Below are 21,821 nucleotides of genomic sequence, written 5' to 3' on the forward strand. Positions count from 1 at the left end.
TGGTGCTATGGAGGTATGGAGCTCTGGAGGTATGGAGCTCTGGAGGTATGGAGCTATGGAGCTATGGAGCCCTGGAGCTATGGAGCTATGGAGCCCTGGAGCTATGGAGCTATGGAGCCCTGGAGCTATGGAGCTATGGAGCTCTGGTGCTATGGAGCTATGGAGCTCTGGTGCTATGGAGCTATGGAACTCTGGTGCTATGGAGCTCTGGTGCTATGGAGCTATGGAGCTCTGGAAGTATGGAGCTATGGAGCTCTGGAGGTATGGAGCTATGGAGCCCTGGAGCTATGGAGCCCTGGAGCTATGGAAGTATGGAGCTCTGGTGCTATGGAGCTATGGAGCTCTGGTGCTATGGAGCTATGGAGCTCTGGAGCTATGGAGCTCTGGAGGTATGGAGCTATGGAGCTATGGAGCTCTGGAGGTATGGAGCTATGGAGCTATGGAAGTATGGAGCTCTGGTGCTATGGAGCTATGGAGCTCTGGTGCTATGGAGCTATGGAGCTCTGGTGCTATGGAGCTATGGAGCTATGGAGCTCTGGAAGTATGGAGCTCTGGTGCTATGGAGCTATGGAGCTCTGGTGCTATGGAGCTATGGAGCTCTGGTGCTATGGAGCTATGGAGCTCTGGTGCTATGGAGCTCTGGTGCTATGGAGCTATGGAGCTCTGGTGCTATGGAGCTATGGAGCTCTGGAGGTATGGAGCTCTGGAGGTATGGAGCTCTGGAGGTATGGAGCTTTGGAGCCCTGGAGCTCTGGAGGTATGGAGCTATGGTGCTATGGAGCTCTGAAGCCATGGAGCTCTGGTGCTATGGAGCTCTGGAGCTCTGGAGGTATGGAGCTCTGGAGGTATGGAGCTATGGAGCCCTGGAGCTCTGGAGGTATGGAGCTATGGTGCTATGGAGCTCTGAAGCCATGGAGCTCTGGTGCTATGGAGCTCTGGAGCTCTGGAGGTATGGAGCTCTGGAGGTATGGAGCTATGGAGCCCTGGAGCTCTGGAGGTATGGAGCTATGGTGCTATGGAGCTCTGAAGCCATGGAGCTCTGGTGCTATGGAGCTCTGGAGCTCTGGAGGTATGGAGCTCTGGAGGTATGGAGCTCTGGAGGTATGGAGCTATGGAGCCCTGGAGCTCTGGAGGTATGGAGCTATGGTGCTATGGAGCTCTGAAGCCATGGAGCTCTGGTGCTATGGAGCTCTGGAGGTATGGAGCTCTGGAGGTATGGAGCTCTGGAGGTATGGAGCTATGGAGCCCTGGAGCTCTGGAGGTATGGAGCTATGGTGCTATGGAGCTCTGAAGCCATGGAGCTCTGGTGCTATGGAGCTCTGGAGGTATGGAGCTCTGGAGGTATGGAGCTCTGGAGGTATGGAGCTATGGAGCCCTGGAGCTCTGGAGGTATGGAGCTATGGTGCTATGGAGCTCTGAAGCCATGGAGCTCTGGTGCTATGGAGCTCTGGAGGTATGGAGCTCTGGAGGTATGGAGTTCTGGAGGTATGGAGCTATGGAGCCCTGGAGCTCTGGAGGTATGGAGCTATGGTGCTATGGAGCTCTGAAGCCATGGAGCTCTGGTGCTATGGAGCTATGGAGCTCTGGTGCTATGGAGCTATGGAGGTATGGAGCCACCAGCCAGCACCCTCCGTGGCTGGATCAATGGAAGTGTTTTAGGTACCAGGCAGCCAAAGGGCCGAGGCCTCACGCTCGACCACGCCGGCGCAGAGTTCCAGCCGCTCGGATAAGCTCTGTCACTCACCCGCCGCGCAGCCACCGGTAACGGGGAAATGTCGCCGCCTGGCGGACACGCCGTTGTAAATGAATGGGCTTTCGCACTTAGTGCAATTTTCGCCAACTCTCTGACTTAGAGCTATGGAAGTATGGAGCTATGGAGCCACCAGCCACCCAGGCTGGAGCTATGGAGCTCTGGAGGTATGGAGCTCAGGTGCTATGGAAGTATGGAGCTATGGAGCTATGGAAGTATGGAGCTATGGAGCTATGGAGCTCTGGAAGTATGGAGCTATGGAGCTCTGGAGGTATGGAGCTATGGAGCCCTGGAGCCCTGGAGCTATGGAGCTCTGGTGCTATGGAGGTATGGAGCTCTGGAGGTATGGAGCTCTGGAGGTATGGAGCTATGGAGCTATGGAGCCCTGGAGCTATGGAGCTATGGAGCCCTGGAGCTATGGAGCTATGGAGCCCTGGAGCTATGGAGCTATGGCGATCTGGTGCTATGGAGCTATGGAGCTCTGGTGCTATGGAGCTATGGAGCTCTGGTGCTATGGAGCTATGGAGCTCTGGTGCTATGGAGCTATGGAGCTCTGGAAGTATGGAGCTATGGAGCTCTGGAGGTATGGAGCTATGGAGCCCTGGAGCTATGGAGCCCTGGAGCTATGGAAGTATGGAGCTCTGGTGCTATGGAGCTATGGAGCTCTGGTGCTATGGAGCTATGGAGCTCTGGAGCTATGGAGCTCTGGAGGTATGGAGCTATGGAGCTATGGAGCTCTGGAGGTATGGAGCTATGGAGCTATGGAAGTATGGAGCTCTGGTGCTATGGAGCTATGGAGCTCTGGTGCTATGGAGCTATGGAGCTCTGGTGCTATGGAGCTATGGAGCTATGGAGCTCTGGAAGTATGGAGCTCTGGTGCTATGGAGCTATGGAGCTCTGGTGCTATGGAGCTATGGAGCTCTGGTGCTATGGAGCTATGGAGCTCTGGTGCTATGGAGCTCTGGTGCTATGGAGCTCTGGTGCTATGGAGCTATGGAGCTCTGGTGCTATGGAGCTATGGAGCTCTGGAGGTATGGAGCTCTGGAGGTATGGAGCTCTGGAGGTATGGAGCTTTGGAGCCCTGGAGCTCTGGAGGTATGGAGCTATGGTGCTATGGAGCTCTGAAGCCATGGAGCTCTGGTGCTATGGAGCTCTGGAGCTCTGGAGGTATGGAGCTCTGGAGGTATGGAGCTATGGAGCCCTGGAGCTCTGGAGGTATGGAGCTATGGTGCTATGGAGCTCTGAAGCCAAGGAGCTCTGGTGCTATGGAGCTCTGGAGCTCTGGAGGTATGGAGCTCTGGAGGTATGGAGCTATGGAGCCCTGGAGCTCTGGAGGTATGGAGCTATGGTGCTATGGAGCTCTGAAGCCATGGAGCTCTGGTGCTATGGAGCTCTGGAGCTCTGGAGGTATGGAGCTCTGGAGGTATGGAGCTCTGGAGGTATGGAGCTATGGAGCCCTGGAGCTCTGGAGGTATGGAGCTATGGTGCTATGGAGCTCTGAAGCCATGGAGCTCTGGTGCTATGGAGCTCTGGAGGTATGGAGCTCTGGAGGTATGGAGCTCTGGAGGTATGGAGCTATGGAGCCCTGGAGCTCTGGAGGTATGGAGCTATGGTGGTATGGAGCTCTGAAGCCATGGAGCTCTGGTGCTATGGAGCTATGGAGCTCTGGTGCTATGGAGCTATGGAGGTATGGAGCCACCAGCCAGCACCCTCCGTGGCTGGATCAATGGAAGTGTTTTAGGTACCAGGCAGCCAAAGGGCCGAGGCCTCACGCTCGACCACGCCGGCGCAGAGTTCCAGCCGCTCGGATAAGCTCTGTCACTCACCCGCCGCGCAGCCACCGGTAACGGGGAAATGTCGCCGCCTTGTGGACACGCCGTTGTAAATGAATGGGCTTTCGCACTTAGTGCAATTTTCGCCAACTCTCTGACTTAGAGCTATGGAAGTATGGAGCTATGGAGCCACCAGCCACCCAGGCTGGAGCTCTGGAGCTCTGGAGGTATGGAGCTCTGGTGCTATGGAAGTATGGAGCTCTGGTGCTATGGAAGTATGGAGCTATGGAGGTATGGAAGTATGGAGCTATGGAAGTATGGAGCTATGGAGCTCTGGAAGTATGGAGCTATGGAGCTCTGGAGGTATGGAGCCCTGGAGCTATGGAGCCCTGGAGCTATGGAAGTATGGAGCTCTGGTGCTATGGAGCTATGGAGCTCTGGTGCTATGGAGCTATGGAGCTATGGAGCTCTGGAGCTATGGAGCTCTGGAGGTATGGAGCTATGGAGCTATGGAGCTCTGGAGGTATGGAGCTATGGAGCTATGGAAGTATGGAGCTCTGGTGCTATGGAGCTATGGAGCTCTGGTGCTATGGAGCTATGGAGCTCTGGTGCTATGGAGCTATGGAGCTATGGAGCTCTGGAAGTATGGAGCTCTGGTGCTATGGAGCTATGGAGCTCTGGTGCTATGGAGCTATGGAGCTCTGGTGCTATGGAGCTCTGGTGCTATGGAGCTCTGGTGCTATGGAGCTATGGAGCTCTGGTGCTATGGAGCTCTGGAGGTATGGAGCTCTGGAGGTATGGAGCTCTGGAGGTATGGAGCTATGGAGCCCTGGAGCTCTGGAGGTATGGAGCTATGGTGCTATGGAGCTCTGAAGCCATGGAGCTCTGGTGCTATGGAGCTATGGAGCTCTGGTGCTATGGAGCTATGGAGCTATGGAGCTCTGGAAGTATGGAGCTCTGGTGCTATGGAGCTATGGAGCTCTGGTGCTATGGAGCTATGGAGCTCTGGTGCTATGGAGCTATGGAGCTCTGGTGCTATGGAGCTCTGGTGCTATGGAGCTCTGGTGCTATGGAGCTATGGAGCTCTGGTGCTATGGAGCTATGGAGCTCTGGAGGTATGGAGCTCTGGAGGTATGGAGCTCTGGAGGTATGGAGCTATGGAGCCCTGGAGCTCTGGAGGTATGGAGCTATGGTGCTATGGAGCTCTGAAGCCATGGAGCTCTGGTGCTATGGAGCTCTGGAGCTCTGGAGGTATGGAGCTCTGGAGGTATGGAGCTATGGAGCCCTGGAGCTCTGGAGGTATGGAGCTATGGTGCTATGGAGCTCTGAAGCCATGGAGCTCTGGTGCTATGGAGCTCTGGAGCTCTGGAGGTATGGAGCTCTGGAGGTATGGAGCTATGGAGCCCTGGAGCTCTGGAGGTATGGAGCTATGGTGCTATGGAGCTCTGAAGCCATGGAGCTCTGGTGCTATGGAGCTCTGGAGGTATGGAGCTCTGGAGGTATGGAGCTCTGGAGGTATGGAGCTATGGAGCCCTGGAGCTCTGGAGGTATGGAGCTATGGTGCTATGGAGCTCTGAAGCCATGGAGCTCTGGTGCTATGGAGCTCTGGAGGTATGGAGCTCTGGAGGTATGGAGCTCTGGAGGTATGGAGCTATGGAGCCCTGGAGCTCTGGAGGTATGGCGCTATGGTGCTATGGAGCTCTGAAACCATGGAGCTCTGGTGCTATGGAGCTATGGAGCTCTGGTGCTATGGAGCTATGGAGGTATGGAGCCACCAGCCAGCACCCTCCGTGGCTGGATCAATGGAAGTGTTTTAGGTACCAGGCAGCCAAAGGGCCGAGGCCTCACGCTCGACCACGCCGGCGCAGAGTTCCAGCCGCTCGGATAAGCTCTGTCACTCACCCGCCGCGCAGCCACCGGTAACGGGGAAATGTCGCCGCCTTGTGGACACGCCGTTGTAAATGAATGGGCTTTCGCACTTAGTGCAATTTTTGCCAACTCTCTGACTGGAGCTATGGAAGTATGGAGCTATGGAGCCACCAGCCACCCAGGCTGGAGCTATGGAGCTCTGGAGGTATGGAGCTCTGGTGCTATGGAAGTATGGAGCTATGGAGCTATGGAAGTATGGAGCTATGGAGCTATGGAGCTCTGGAAGTATGGAGCTATGGAGCTCTGGAGGTATGGAGCTATGGAGCCCTGGAGCCCTGGAGCTATGGAGCCCTGGAGCTATGGAGCTATGGAGCCCTGGAGCTATGGAGCTATGGAGCCCTGGAGCTATGGAGCTATGGAGCTCTGGTGCTATGGAGCTATGGAGCTCTGGTGCTATGGAGCTATGGAGCTCTGGTGCTATGGAGCTATGGAGCTCTGGTTCTATGGAGCTATGGAGCTCTGGAAGTATGGAGCTATGGAGCTCTGGAGGTATGGAGCTATGGAGCTCTGGAGGTATGGAGCTATGGAGCCCTGGAGCTATGGAGCCCTGGAGCTATGGAAGTATGGAGCTCTGGTGCTATGGAGCTATGGAGCTCTGGTGCTATGGAGCTATGGAGCTCTGGAGCTATGGAGCTCTGGAGGTATGGAGCTATGGAGCTCTGGAGGTATGGAGCTATGGAGCTATGGAAGTATGGAGCTCTGGTGCTATGGAGCTATGGAGCTCTGGTGCTATGGAGCTATGGAGCTCTGGTGCTATGGAGCTATGGAGCTATGGAGCTCTGGAAGTATGGAGCTCTGGTGCTATGGAGCTATGGAGCTCTGGTGCTATGGAGCTATGGAGCTCTGGTGCTATGGAGCTATGGAGCTCTGGTGCTATGGAGCTATGGTGCTATGGAGCTCTGGTGCTATGGAGCTATGGAGCTCTGGTGCTATGGAGCTATGGAGCTCTGGAGGTATGGAGCTCTGGAGGTATGGAGCTCTGGAGGTATGGAGCTTTGGAGCCCTGGAGCTCTGGAGGTATGGAGCTATGGTGCTATGGAGCTCTGAAGCCATGGAGCTCTGGTGCTATGGAGCTATGGAGCTCTGGTGCTATGGAGCTATGGAGGTATGGAGCCACCAGCCAGCACCCTCCGTGACTGGATCAATGGAAGTGTTTTAGGTACCAGGCAGCCAAAGGGCCGAGGCCTCACGCTCGACCACGCCGGCGCAGAGTTCCAGCCGCTCGGATAAGCTCTGTCACTCACCCGCCGCGCAGCCACCGGTAACGGGGAAATGTCGCCGCCTTGTGGACACGCCGTTGTAAATGAATGGGCTTTCGCACTTAGTGCAATTTTCGCCAACTCTCTGACTTAGAGCTATGGAAGTATGGAGCTATGGAGCCACCAGCCACCCAGGCTGGAGCTCTGGAGCTCTGGAGGTATGGAGCTCTGGTGCTATGGAAGTATGGAGCTCTGGTGCTATGGAAGTATGGAGCTATGGAGGTATGGAAGTATGGAGCTATGGAAGTATGGAGCTATGGAGCTCTGGAAGTATGGAGCTATGGAGCTCTGGAGGTATGGAGCCCTGGAGCTATGGAGCCCTGGAGCTATGGAAGTATGGAGCTCTGGTGCTATGGAGCTATGGAGCTCTGGTGCTATGGAGCTATGGAGCTATGGAGCTCTGGAGCTATGGAGCTCTGGAGGTATGGAGCTATGGAGCTATGGAGCTCTGGAGGTATGGAGCTATGGAGCTATGGAAGTATGGAGCTCTGGTGCTATGGAGCTATGGAGCTCTGGTGCTATGGAGCTATGGAGCTCTGGTGCTATGGAGCTATGGAGCTATGGAGCTCTGGAAGTATGGAGCTCTGGTGCTATGGAGCTATGGAGCTCTGGTGCTATGGAGCTATGGAGCTCTGGTGCTATGGAGCTCTGGTGCTATGGAGCTCTGGTGCTATGGAGCTATGGAGCTCTGGTGCTATGGAGCTATGGAGCTCTGGAGGTATGGAGCTCTGGAGGTATGGAGCTCTGGAGGTATGGAGCTATGGAGCCCTGGAGCTCTGGAGGTATGGAGCTATGGTGCTATGGAGCTCTGAAGCCATGGAGCTCTGGTGCTATGGAGCTCTGGAGCTCTGGAGGTATGGAGCTCTGGAGGTATGGAGCTATGGAGCCCTGGAGCTCTGGAGGTATGGAGCTATGGAGCTCTGAAGCCATGGAGCTCTGGTGCTATGGAGCTCTGGAGCTCTGGAGGTATGGAGCTCTGGAGGTATGGAGCTCTGGAGGTATGGAGCTATGGAGCCCTGGTGCTCTGGAGGTATGGAGCTATGGTGCTATGGAGCTCTGAAGCCATGGAGCTCTGGTGCTATGGAGCTCTGGAGGTATGGAGCTCTGGAGGTATGGAGCTCTGGAGGTATGGAGCTATGGAGCCCTGGAGCTCTGGAGGTATGGAGCTATGGTGCTATGGAGCTCTGAAGCCATGGAGCTCTGGTGCTATGGAGCTCTGGAGGTATGGAGCTCTGGAGGTATGGAGCTCTGGAGGTATGGAGCTATGGAGCCCTGGAGCTCTGGAGGTATGGAGCTATGGTGCTATGGAGCTCTGAAGCCATGGAGCTCTGGTGCTATGGAGCTATGGAGCTCTGGTGCTATGGAGCTATGGAGGTATGGAGCCACCAGCCAGCACCCTCCGTGGCTGGATCAATGGAAGTGTTTTAGGTACCAGGCAGCCAAAGGGCCGAGGCCTCACGCTCGACCACGCCGGCGCAGAGTTCCAGCCGCTCGGATAAGCTCTGTCACTCACCCGCCGCGCAGCCACCGGTAACGGGGAAATGTCGCCGCCTTGTGGACACGCCGTTGTAAATGAATGGGCTTTCGCACTTAGTGCAATTTTCGCCAACTCTCTGACTTAGAGCTATGGAAGTATGGAGCTATGGAGCCACCAGCCACCCAGGCTGGAGCTCTGGAGCTCTGGAGGTATGGAGCTCTGGTGCTATGGAAGTATGGAGCTCTGGTGCTATGGAAGTATGGAGCTATGGAGGTATGGAAGTATGGAGCTATGGAAGTATGGAGCTATGGAGCTCTGGAAGTATGGAGCTATGGAGCTCTGGAGGTATGGAGCCCTGGAGCTATGGAGCCCTGGAGCTATGGAAGTATGGAGCTCTGGTGCTATGGAGCTATGGAGCTCTGGTGCTATGGAGCTATGGAGCTATGGAGCTCTGGAGCTATGGAGCTCTGGAGGTATGGAGCTATGGAGCTATGGAGCTCTGGAGGTATGGAGCTATGGAGCTATGGAAGTATGGAGCTCTGGTGCTATGGAGCTATGGAGCTCTGGTGCTATGGAGCTATGGAGCTCTGGTGCTATGGAGCTCTGGAAGTATGGAGCTCTGGTGCTATGGAGCTATGGAGCTCTGGTGCTATGGAGCTATGGAGCTCTGGTGCTATGGAGCTCTGGTGCTATGGAGCTCTGGTGCTATGGAGCTATGGAGCTCTGGTGCTATGGAGCTCTGGAGGTATGGAGCTCTGGAGGTATGGAGCTCTGGAGGTATGGAGCTATGGAGCCCTGGAGCTCTGGAGGTATGGAGCTATGGTGCTATGGAGCTCTGAAGCCATGGAGCTCTGGTGCTATGGAGCTATGGAGCTCTGGTGCTATGGAGCTATGGAGCTATGGAGCTCTGGAAGTATGGAGCTCTGGTGCTATGGAGCTATGGAGCTCTGGTGCTATGGAGCTATGGAGCTCTGGTGCTATGGAGCTATGGAGCTCTGGTGCTATGGAGCTCTGGTGCTATGGAGCTCTGGTGCTATGGAGCTATGGCGTTCTGGTGCTATGGAGCTATGGAGCTCTGGAGGTATGGAGCTCTGGAGGTATGGAGCTCTGGAGGTATGGAGCTATGGAGCCCTGGAGCTCTGGAGGTATGGAGCTATGGTGCTATGGAGCTCTGAAGCCATGGAGCTCTGGTGCTATGGAGCTCTGGAGCTCTGGAGGTATGGAGCTCTGGAGGTATGGAGCTATGGAGCCCTGGAGCTCTGGAGGTATGGAGCTATGGTGCTATGGAGCTCTGAAGCCATGGAGCTCTGGTGCTATGGAGCTCTGGAGCTCTGGAGGTATGGAGCTCTGGAGGTATGGAGCTCTGGAGGTATGGAGCTATGGAGCCCTGGAGCTCTGGAGGTATGGAGCTATGGTGCTATGGAGCTCTGAAGCCATGGAGCTCTGGTGCTATGGAGCTCTGGAGGTATGGAGCTCTGGAGGTATGGAGCTCTGGAGGTATGGAGCTATGGAGCCCTGGAGCTCTGGAGGTATGGAGCTATGGTGCTATGGAGCTCTGAAGCCATGGAGCTCTGGTGCTATGGAGCTCTGGAGGTATGGAGCTCTGGAGGTATGGAGCTCTGGAGGTATGGAGCTATGGAGCCCTGGAGCTCTGGAGGTATGGCGCTATGGTGCTATGGAGCTCTGAAACCATGGAGCTCTGGTGCTATGGAGCTATGGAGCTCTGGTGCTATGGAGCTATGGAGGTATGGAGCCACCAGCCAGCACCCTCCGTGGCTGGATCAATGGAAGTGTTTTAGGTACCAGGCAGCCAAAGGGCCGAGGCCTCACGCTCGACCACGCCGGCGCAGAGTTCCAGCCGCTCGGATAAGCTCTGTCACTCACCCGCCGCGCAGCCACCGGTAACGGGGAAATGTCGCCGCCTTGTGGACACGCCGTTGTAAATGAATGGGCTTTCGCACTTAGTGCAATTTTTGCCAACTCTCTGACTGGAGCTATGGAAGTATGGAGCTATGGAGCCACCAGCCACCCAGGCTGGAGCTATGGAGCTCTGGAGGTATGGAGCTCTGGTGCTATGGAAGTATGGAGCTATGGAGCTATGGAAGTATGGAGCTATGGAGCTATGGAGCTCTGGAAGTATGGAGCTATGGAGCTCTGGAGGTATGGAGCTATGGAGCCCTGGAGCCCTGGAGCTATGGAGCCCTGGAGCTATGGAGCTATGGAGCCCTGGAGCTATGGAGCTATGGAGCCCTGGAGCTATGGAGCTATGGAGCTCTGGTGCTATGGAGCTATGGAGCTCTGGTGCTATGGAGCTATGGAGCTCTGGTGCTATGGAGCTATGGAGCTCTGGTGCTATGGAGCTATGGAGCTCTGGAAGTATGGAGCTATGGAGCTCTGGAGGTATGGAGCTATGGAGCTCTGGAGGTATGGAGCTATGGAGCCCTGGAGCTATGGAGCCCTGGAGCTATGGAAGTATGGAGCTCTGGTGCTATGGAGCTATGGAGCTCTGGTGCTATGGAGCTATGGAGCTCTGGAGCTATGGAGCTCTGGAGGTATGGAGCTATGGAGCTCTGGAGGTATGGAGCTATGGAGCTATGGAAGTATGGAGCTCTGGTGCTATGGAGCTATGGAGCTCTGGTGCTATGGAGCTATGGAGCTCTGGTGCTATGGAGCTATGGAGCTATGGAGCTCTGGAAGTATGGAGCTCTGGTGCTATGGAGCTATGGAGCTCTGGTGCTATGGAGCTATGGAGCTCTGGTGCTATGGAGCTATGGAGCTCTGGTGCTATGGAGCTATGGTGCTATGGAGCTCTGGTGCTATGGAGCTATGGAGCTCTGGTGCTATGGAGCTATGGAGCTCTGGAGGTATGGAGCTCTGGAGGTATGGAACTCTGGAGGTATGGAGCTTTGGAGCCCTGGAGCTCTGGAGGTATGGAGCTATGGTGCTATGGAGCTCTGAAGCCATGGAGCTCTGGTGCTATGGAGCTATGGAGCTCTGGTGCTATGGAGCTATGGAGGTATGGAGCCACCAGCCAGCACCCTCCGTGACTGGATCAATGGAAGTGTTTTAGGTACCAGGCAGCCAAAGGGCCGAGGCCTCACGCTCGACCACGCCGGCGCAGAGTTCCAGCCGCTCGGATAAGCTCTGTCACTCACCCGCCGCGCAGCCACCGGTAACGGGGAAATGTCGCCGCCTTGTGGACACGCCGTTGTAAATGAATGGGCTTTCGCACTTAGTGCAATTTTCGCCAACTCTCTGACTTAGAGCTATGGAAGTATGGAGCTATGGAGCCACCAGCCACCCAGGCTGGAGCTCTGGAGCTCTGGAGGTATGGAGCTCTGGTGCTATGGAAGTATGGAGCTCTGGTGCTATGGAAGTATGGAGCTATGGAGGTATGGAAGTATGGAGCTATGGAAGTATGGAGCTATGGAGCTCTGGAAGTATGGAGCTATGGAGCTCTGGAGGTATGGAGCCCTGGAGCTATGGAGCCCTGGAGCTATGGAAGTATGGAGCTCTGGTGCTATGGAGCTATGGAGCTCTGGTGCTATGGAGCTATGGAGCTATGGAGCTCTGGAGCTATGGAGCTCTGGAGGTATGGAGCTATGGAGCTATGGAGCTCTGGAGGTATGGAGCTATGGAGCTATGGAAGTATGGAGCTCTGGTGCTATGGAGCTATGGAGCTCTGGTGCTATGGAGCTATGGAGCTCTGGTGCTATGGAGCTATGGAGCTATGGAGCTCTGGAAGTATGGAGCTCTGGTGCTATGGAGCTATGGAGCTCTGGTGCTATGGAGCTATGGAGCTCTGGTGCTATGGAGCTCTGGTGCTATGGAGCTCTGGTGCTATGGAGCTATGGAGCTCTGGTGCTATGGAGCTATGGAGCTCTGGAGCTATGGAGCTCTGGAGGTATGGAGCTCTGGAGGTATGGAGCTATGGAGCCCTGGAGCTCTGGAGGTATGGAGCTATGGTGCTATGGAGCTCTGAAGCCATGGAGCTCTGGTGCTATGGAGCTCTGGAGCTCTGGAGGTATGGAGCTCTGGAGGTATGGAGCTATGGAGCCCTGGAGCTCTGGAGGTATGGAGCTATGGAGCTCTGAAGCCATGGAGCTCTGGTGCTATGGAGCTCTGGAGCTCTGGAGGTATGGAGCTCTGGAGGTATGGAGCTCTGGAGGTATGGAGCTATGGAGCCCTGGTGCTCTGGAGGTATGGAGCTATGGTGCTATGGAGCTCTGAAGCCATGGAGCTCTGGTGCTATGGAGCTCTGGAGGTATGGAGCTCTGGAGGTATGGAGCTCTGGAGGTATGGAGCTATGGAGCCCTGGAGCTCTGGAGGTATGGAGCTATGGTGCTATGGAGCTCTGAAGCCATGGAGCTCTGGTGCTATGGAGCTCTGGAGGTATGGAGCTCTGGAGGTATGGAGCTCTGGAGGTATGGAGCTATGGAGCCCTGGAGCTCTGGAGGTATGGATCTATGGTGCTATGGAGCTCTGAAGCCATGGAGCTCTGGTGCTATGGAGCTATGGAGCTCTGGTGCTATGGAGCTATGGAGGTATGGAGCCACCAGCCAGCACCCTCCGTGGCTGGATCAATGGAAGTGTTTTAGGTACCAGGCAGCCAAAGGGCCGAGGCCTCACGCTCGACCACGCCGGCGCAGAGTTCCAGCCGCTCGGATAAGCTCTGTCACTCACCCGCCGCGCAGCCACCGGTAACGGGGAAATGTCGCCGCCTGGCGGACACGCCGTTGTAAATGAATGGGCTTTCGCACTTAGTGCAATTTTCGCCAACTCTCTGACTTAGAGCTATGGAAGTATGGAGCTATGGAGCCACCAGCCACCCAGGCTGGAGCTATGGAGCTCTGGAGGTATGGAGCTCAGGTGCTATGGAAGTATGGAGCTATGGAGCTATGGAAGTATGGAGCTATGGAGCTATGGAGCTCTGGAAGTATGGAGCTATGGAGCTCTGGAGGTATGGAGCTATGGAGCCCTGGAGCCCTGGAGCTATGGAGCTCTGGTGCTATGGAGGTATGGAGCTCTGGAGGTATGGAGCTCTGGAGGTATGGAGCTATGGAGCTATGGAGCCCTGGAGCTATGGAGCTATGGAGCCCTGGAGCTATGGAGCTATGGAGCCCTGGAGCTATGGAGCTATGGAGCTCTGGTGCTATGGAGCTATGGAGCTCTGGTGCTATGGAGCTATGGAGCTCTGGTGCTATGGAGCTATGGAGCTCTGGTGCTATGGAGCTATGGAGCTCTGGAAGTATGGAGCTATGGAGCTCTGGAGGTATGGAGCTATGGAGCCCTGGAGCTATGGAGCCCTGGAGCTATGGAAGTATGGAGCTCTGGTGCTATGGAGCTATGGAGCTCTGGTGCTATGGAGCTATGGAGCTCTGGAGCTATGGAGCTCTGGAGGTATGGAGCTATGGAGCTATGGAGCTCTGGAGGTATGGAGCTATGGAGCTATGGAAGTATGGAGCTCTGGTGCTATGGAGCTATGGAGCTCTGGTGCTATGGAGCTATGGAGCTCTGGTGCTATGGAGCTATGGAGCTATGGAGCTCTGGAAGTATGGAGCTCTGGTGCTATGGAGCTATGGAGCTCTGGTGCTATGGAGCTATGGAGCTCTGGTGCTATGGAGCTATGGAGCTCTGGTGCTATGGAGCTCTGGTGCTATGGAGCTCTGGTGCTATGGAGCTATGGAGCTCTGGTGCTATGGAGCTATGGAGCTCTGGAGGTATGGAGCTCTGGAGGTATGGAGCTCTGGAGGTATGGAGCTTTGGAGCCCTGGAGCTCTGGAGGTATGGAGCTATGGTGCTATGGAGCTCTGAAGCCATGGAGCTCTGGTGCTATGGAGCTCTGGAGCTCTGGAGGTATGGAGCTCTGGAGGTATGGAGCTATGGAGCCCTGGAGCTCTGGAGGTATGGAGCTATGGTGCTATGGAGCTCTGAAGCCATGGAGCTCTGGTGCTATGGAGCTCTGGAGCTCTGGAGGTATGGAGCTCTGGAGGTATGGAGCTATGGAGCCCTGGAGCTCTGGAGGTATGGAGCTATGGTGCTATGGAGCTCTGAAATCATGGAGCTCTGGTGCTATGGAGCTCTGGAGCTCTGGAGGTATGGAGCTCTGGAGGTATGGAGCTCTGGAGGTATGGAGCTATGGAGCCCTGGAGCTCTGGAGGTATGGAGCTATGGTGCTATGGAGCTCTGAAGCCATGGAGCTCTGGTGCTATGGAGCTCTGGAGGTATGGAGCTCTGGAGGTATGGAGCTCTGGAGGTATGGAGCTATGGAGCCCTGGAGCTCTGGAGGTATGGAGCTATGGTGCTATGGAGCTCTGAAGCCATGGAGCTCTGGTGCTATGGAGCTATGGAGCTCTGGTGCTATGGAGCTATGGAGGTATGGAGCCACCAGCCAGCACCCTCCGTGGCTGGATCAATGGAAGTGTTTTAGGTACCAGGCAGCCAAAGGGCCGAGGCCTCACGCTCGACCACGCCGGCGCAGAGTTCCAGCCGCTCGGATAAGCTCTGTCACTCACCCGCCGCGCAGCCACCGGTAACGGGGAAATGTCGCCGCCTTGTGGACACGCCGTTGTAAATGAATGGGCTTTCGCACTTAGTGCAATTTTCGCCAACTCTCTGACTTAGAGCTATGGAAGTATGGAGCTATGGAGCCACCAGCCACCCAGGCTGGAGCTCTGGAGCTCTGGAGGTATGGAGCTCTGGTGCTATGGAAGTATGGAGCTCTGGTGCTATGGAAGTATGGAGCTATGGAGGTATGGAAGTATGGAGCTATGGAAGTATGGAGCTATGGAGCTCTGGAAGTATGGAGCTATGGAGCTCTGGAGGTATGGAGCCCTGGAGCTATGGAGCCCTGGAGCTATGGAAGTATGGAGCTCTGGTGCTATGGAGCTATGGAGCTCTGGTGCTATGGAGCTATGGAGCTATGGAGCTCTGGAGCTATGGAGCTCTGGAGGTATGGAGCTATGGAGCTATGGAGCTCTGGAGGTATGGAGCTATGGAGCTATGGAAGTATGGAGCTCTGGTGCTATGGAGCTATGGAGCTCTGGTGCTATGGAGCTATGGAGCTCTGGTGCTATGGAGCTATGGAGCTATGGAGCTCTGGAAGTATGGAGCTCTGGTGCTATGGAGCTATGGAGCTCTGGTGCTATGGAGCTATGGAGCTCTGGTGCTATGGAGTTCTGGTGCTATGGAGCTCTGGTGCTATGGAGCTATGGAGCTCTGGTGCTATGGAGCTCTGGAGGTATGGAGCTCTGGAGGTATGGAGCTCTGGAGGTATGGAGCTATGGAGCCCTGGAGCTCTGGAGGTATGGAGCTATGGTGCTATGGAGCTCTGAAGCCATGGAGCTCTGGTGCTATGGAGCTATGGAGCTCTGGTGCTATGGAGCTATGGAGCTATGGAGCTCTGGAAGTATGGAGCTCTGGTGCTATGGAGCTATGGAGCTCTGGTGCTATGGAGCTATGGAGCTCTGGTGCTATGGAGCTATGGAGCTCTGGTGCTATGGAGCTCTGGAGCTATGGTGCTATGGAGCTCTGAAGCCATGGAGCTCTGGTGCTATGGAGCTATGGAGCTCTGGAGGTATGGAGCTCTGGAGGTATGGAGCTCTGGAGGTATGGAGCTATGGAGCCCTGGAGCTCTGGAGGTATGGAGCTATGGTGCTATGGAGCTCTGAAGCCATGGAGCTCTGGTGCTATGGAGCTCTGGAGGTATGGAGCTCTGGAGGTATGGAGCTCTGGAGGTATGGAGCTATGGAGCCCTGGAGCTCTGGAGGTATGGAGCTATGGTGCTATGGAGCTCTGAAGCCATGGAGCTCTGGTGCTATGGAGCTATGGAGCTCTGGTGCTATGGAGCTATGGAGGTATGGAGCCACCAGCCAGCACCCTCCGTGGCTGGATCAATGGAAGTGTTTTAGGTACCAGGCAGCCAAAGGGCCGAGGCCTCACGCTCGACCACGCCGGCGCAGAGTTCCAGCCGCTCGGATAAGCTCTGTCACTCACCCGCCGCGCAGCCACCGGTAACGGGGAAATGTCGCCGCCTGGCGGACACGCCGTTGTAAATGAATGGGCTTTCGCACTTAGTGCAATTTTCGCCAACTCTCTGACTTAGAGCTATGGAAGTATGGAGCTATGGAGCCACCAGCCACCCAGGCTGGAGCTATGGAGCTCTGGAGGTATGGAGCTCAGGTGCTATGGAAGTATGGAGCTATGGAGCTATGGAAGTATGGAGCTATGGAGCTATGGAGCTCTGGAAGTATGGAGCTATGGAGCTCTGGAGGTATGGAGCTATGGAGCCCTGGAGCCCTGGAGCTATGGAGCTCTGGTGCTATGGAGGTATGGAGCTCTGGAGGTATGGAGCTCTGGAGGTATGGAGCTATGGAGCTATGGAGCCCTGGAGCTATGGAGCTATGGAGCCCTGGAGCTATGGAGCTATGGAGCCCTGGAGCTATGGAGCTATGGAGCTCTGGTGCTATGGAGCTATGGAGCTCTGGTGCTATGGAGCTATGGAGCTCTGGTGCTATGGAGCTATGGAGCTCTGGTGCTATGGAGCTATGGAGCTCTGGAAGTATGGAGCTATGGAGCTCTGGAGGTATGGAGCTATGGAGCCCTGGAGCTATGGAGCCCTGGAGCTATGGAAGTATGGAGCTCTGGTGCTATGGAGCTATGGAGCTCTGGTGCTATGGAGCTATGGAGCTCTGGAGCTATGGAGCTCTGGAGGTATGGAGCTATGGAGCTATGGAGCTCTGGAGGTATGGAGCTATGGAGCTATGGAAGTATGGAGCTCTGGTGCTATGGAGCTATGGAGCTCTGGTGCTATGGAGCTATGGAGCTCTGGTGCTATGGAGCTATGGAGCTATGGAGCTCTGGAAGTATGGAGCTCTGGTGCTATGGAGCTATGGAGCTCTGGTGCTATGGAGCTATGGAGCTCTGGTGCTATGGAGTTCTGGTGCTATGGAGCTCTGGTGCTATGGAGCTATGGAGCTCTGGTGCTATGGAGCTCTGGAGGTATGGAGCTCTGGAGGTATGGAGCTCTGGAGGTATGGAGCTATGGAGCCCTGGAGCTCTGGAGGTATGGAGCTATGGTGCTATGGAGCTCTGAAGCCATGGAGCTCTGGTGCTATGGAGCTATGGAGCTCTGGTGCTATGGAGCTATGGAGCTATGGAGCTCTGGAAGTATGGAGCTCTGGTGCTATGGAGCTATGGAGCTCTGGTGCTATGGAGCTATGGAGCTCTGGTGCTATGGAGCTATGGAGCTCTGGTGCTATGGAGCTCTGGAGCTATGGTGCTATGGAGCTCTGAAGCCATGGAGCTCTGGTGCTATGGAGCTATGGAGCTCTGGAGGTATGGAGCTCTGGAGGTATGGAGCTCTGGAGGTATGGAGCTATGGAGCCCTGGAGCTCTGGAGGTATGGAGCTATGGTGCTATGGAGCTCTGAAGCCATGGAGCTCTGGTGCTATGGAGCTCTGGAGGTATGGAGCTCTGGAGGTATGGAGCTCTGGAGGTATGGAGCTATGGAGCCCTGGAGCTCTGGAGGTATGGAGCTATGGTGCTATGGAGCTCTGAAGCCATGGAGCTCTGGTGCTATGGAGCTATGGAGCTCTGGTGCTATGGAGCTATGGAGGTATGGAGCCACCAGCCAGCACCCTCCGTGGCTGGATCAATGGAAGTGTTTTAGGTACCAGGCAGCCAAAGGGCCGAGGCCTCACGCTCGACCACGCCGGCGCAGAGTTCCAGCCGCTCGGATAAGCTCTGTCACTCACCCGCCGCGCAGCCACCGGTAACGGGGAAATGTCGCCGCCTGGCGGACACGCCGTTGTAAATGAATGGGCTTTCGCACTTAGTGCAATTTTCGCCAACTCTCTGACTTAGAGCTATGGAAGTATGGAGCTATGGAGCCACCAGCCACCCAGGCTGGAGCTATGGAGCTCTGGAGGTATGGAGCTCAGGTGCTATGGAAGTATGGAGCTATGGAGCTATGGAAGTATGGAGCTATGGAGCTATGGAGCTCTGGAAGTATGGAGCTATGGAGCTCTGGAGGTATGGAGCTATGGAGCCCTGGAGCCCTGGAGCTATGGAGCTCTGGTGCTATGGAGGTATGGAGCTCTGGAGGTATGGAGCTCTGGAGGTATGGAGCTATGGAGCTATGGAGCCCTGGAGCTATGGAGCTATGGAGCCCTGGAGCTATGGAGCTATGGAGCCCTGGAGCTATGGAGCTATGGAGCTCTGGTGCTATGGAGCTATGGAGCTCTGGTGCTATGGAGCTATGGAGCTCTGGTGCTATGGAGCTATGGAGCTCTGGTGCTATGGAGCTATGGAGCTCTGGAAGTATGGAGCTATGGAGCTCTGGAGGTATGGAGCTATGGAGCCCTGGAGCTATGGAGCCCTGGAGCTATGGAAGTATGGAGCTCTGGTGCTATGGAGCTATGGAGCTCTGGTGCTATGGAGCTATGGAGCTCTGGAGCTATGGAGCTCTGGAGGTATGGAGCTATGGAGCTATGGAGCTCTGGAGGTATGGAGCTATGGAGCTATGGAAGTATGGAGCTCTGGTGCTATGGAGCTATGGAGCTCTGGTGCTATGGAGCTATGGAGCTCTGGTGCTATGGAGCTATGGAGCTATGGAGCTCTGGAAGTATGGAGCTCTGGTGCTATGGAGCTATGGAGCTCTGGTGCTATGGAGCTATGGAGCTCTGGTGCTATGGAGCTAAGGAGCTCTGGTGCTATGGAGCTCTGGAGGTATGGAGCTCTGGTGCTATGGAAGTATGGAGCTCTGGTGCTATGGAAGTATGGAGCTATGGAGGTATGGAAGTATGGAGCTATGGAAGTATGGAGCTATGGAGCTCTGGAAGTATGGAGCTATGGAGCTCTGGAGGTATGGAGCCCTGGAGCTATGGAGCCCTGGAGCTATGGAAGTATGGAGCTCTGGTGCTATGGAGCTATGGAGCTCTGGTGCTATGGAGCTATGGAGCTATGGAGCTCTGGAGCTATGGAGCTCTGGAGGTATGGAGCTATGGAGCTATGGAGCTCTGGAGGTATGGAGCTATGGAGCTATGGAAGTATGGAGCTCTGGTGCTATGGAGCTATGGAGCTCTGGTGCTATGGAGCTATGGAGCTCTGGTGCTATGGAGCTATGGAGCTATGGAGCTCTGGAAGTATGGAGCTCTGGTGCTATGGAGCTATGGAGCTCTGGTGCTATGGAGCTATGGAGCTCTGGTGCTATGGAGCTCTGGTGCTATGGAGCTCTGGTGCTATGGAGCTATGGAGCTCTGGTGCTATGGAGCTCTGGAGGTATGGAGCTCTGGAGGTATGGAGCTCTGGAGGTATGGAGCTATGGAGCCCTGGAGCTCTGGAGGTATGGAGCTATGGTGCTATGGAGCTCTGAAGCCATGGAGCTCTGGTGCTATGGAGCTATGGAGCTCTGGTGCTATGGAGCTATGGAGCTATGGAGCTCTGGAAGTATGGAGCTCTGGTGCTATGGAGCTATGGAGCTATGGTGCTATGGAGCTATGGAGCTCTGGTGCTATGGAGCTATGGAGCTCTGGTGCTATGGAGCTCTGGTGCTATGGAGCTCTGGTGCTATGGAGCTATGGAGCTCTGGTGCTATGGAGCTATGGAGCTCTGGAGGTATGGAGCTCTGGAGGTATGGAGCTCTGGAGGTATGGAGCTATGGAGCCCTGGAGCTCTGGAGGTATGGAGCTATGGTGCTATGGAGCTCTGAAGCCATGGAGCTCTGGTGCTATGGAGCTCTGGAGCTCTGGAGGTATGGAGCTCTGGAGGTATGGAGCTATGGAGCCCTGGAGCTCTGGAGGTATGGAGCTCTGGAGGTATGGAGCTATGGTGCTATGGAGCTCTGAAGCCATGGAGCTCTGGTGCTATGGAGCTCTGGAGCTCTGGAGGTATGGAGCTCTGGAGGTATGGAGCTATGGAGCCCTGGAGCTCTGGAGGTATGGAGCTATGGTGCTATGGAGCTCTGAAGCCATGGAGCTCTGGTGCTATGGAGCTCTGGAGCTCTGGAGGTATGGAGCTCTGGAGGTATGGAGCTATGGAGCCCTGGAGCTCTGGAGGTATGGAGCTATGGTGCTATGGAGCTCTGAAATCATGGAGCTCTGGTGCTATGGAGCTCTGGAGCTCTGGAGGTATGGAGCTCTGGAGGTATGGAGCTCTGGAGGTATGGAGCTATGGAGCCCTGGAGCTCTGGAGGTATGGAGCTATGGTGCTATGGAGCTCTGAAGCCATGGAGCTCTGGTGCTATGGAGCTCTGGAGGTATGGAGCTCTGGAGGTATGGAGCTCTGGAGGTATGGAGCTATGGAGCCCTGGAGCTCTGGAGGTATGGAGCTATGGTGCTATGGAGCTCTGAAGCCATGGAGCTCTGGTGCTATGGAGCTATGGAGCTCTGGTGCTATGGAGCTATGGAGGTATGGAGCCACCAGCCAGCACCCTCCGTGGCTGGATCAATGGAAGTGTTTTAGGTACCAGGCAGCCAAAGGGCCGAGGCCTCACGCTCGACCACGCCGGCGCAGAGTTCCAGCCGCTCGGATAAGCTCTGTCACTCACCCGCCGCGCAGCCACCGGTAACGGGGAAATGTCGCCGCCTTGTGGACACGCCGTTGTAAATGAATGGGCTTTCGCACTTAGTGCAATTTTCGCCAACTCTCTGACTTAGAGCTATGGAAGTATGGAGCTATGGAGCCACCAGCCACCCAGGCTGGAGCTCTGGAGCTCTGGAGGTATGGAGCTCTGGTGCTATGGAAGTATGGAGCTCTGGTGCTATGGAAGTATGGAGCTATGGAGGTATGGAAGTATGGAGCTATGGAAGTATGGAGCTATGGAGCTCTGGAAGTATGGAGCTATGGAGCTCTGGAGGTATGGAGCCCTGGAGCTATGGAGCCCTGGAGCTATGGAAGTATGGAGCTCTGGTGCTATGGAGCTATGGAGCTCTGGTGCTATGGAGCTATGGAGCTATGGAGCTCTGGAGCTATGGAGCTCTGGAGGTATGGAGCTATGGAGCTATGGAGCTCTGGAGGTATGGAGCTATGGAGCTATGGAAGTATGGAGCTCTGGTGCTATGGAGCTATGGAGCTCTGGTGCTATGGAGCTATGGAGCTCTGGTGCTATGGAGCTATGGAGCTATGGAGCTCTGGAAGTATGGAGCTCTGGTGCTATGGAGCTATGGAGCTCTGGTGCTATGGAGCTATGGAGCTCTGGTGCTATGGAGTTCTGGTGCTATGGAGCTCTGGTGCTATGGAGCTATGGAGCTCTGGTGCTATGGAGCTCTGGAGGTATGGAGCTCTGGAGGTATGGAGCTCTGGAGGTATGGAGCTATGGAGCCCTGGAGCTCTGGAGGTATGGAGCTATGGTGCTATGGAGCTCTGAAGCCATGGAGCTCTGGTGCTATGGAGCTATGGAGCTCTGGTGCTATGGAGCTATGGAGCTATGGAGCTCTGGAAGTATGGAGCTCTGGTGCTATGGAGCTATGGAGCTCTGGTGCTATGGAGCTATGGAGCTCTGGTGCTATGGAGCTATGGAGCTCTGGTGCTATGGAGCTCTGGAGCTATGGTGCTATGGAGCTCTGAAGCCATGGAGCTCTGGTGCTATGGAGCTATGGAGCTCTGGAGGTATGGAGCTCTGGAGGTATGGAGCT

The sequence above is a fragment of the Syngnathus leptorhynchus genome, chromosome 5 (assembly GCF_054491065.1).
Source record: "Syngnathus leptorhynchus isolate UIUO chromosome 5, UIUO_Slep, whole genome shotgun sequence".
NCBI classification, from domain to species: Eukaryota; Metazoa; Chordata; class Actinopteri; order Syngnathiformes; family Syngnathidae; genus Syngnathus; species Syngnathus leptorhynchus.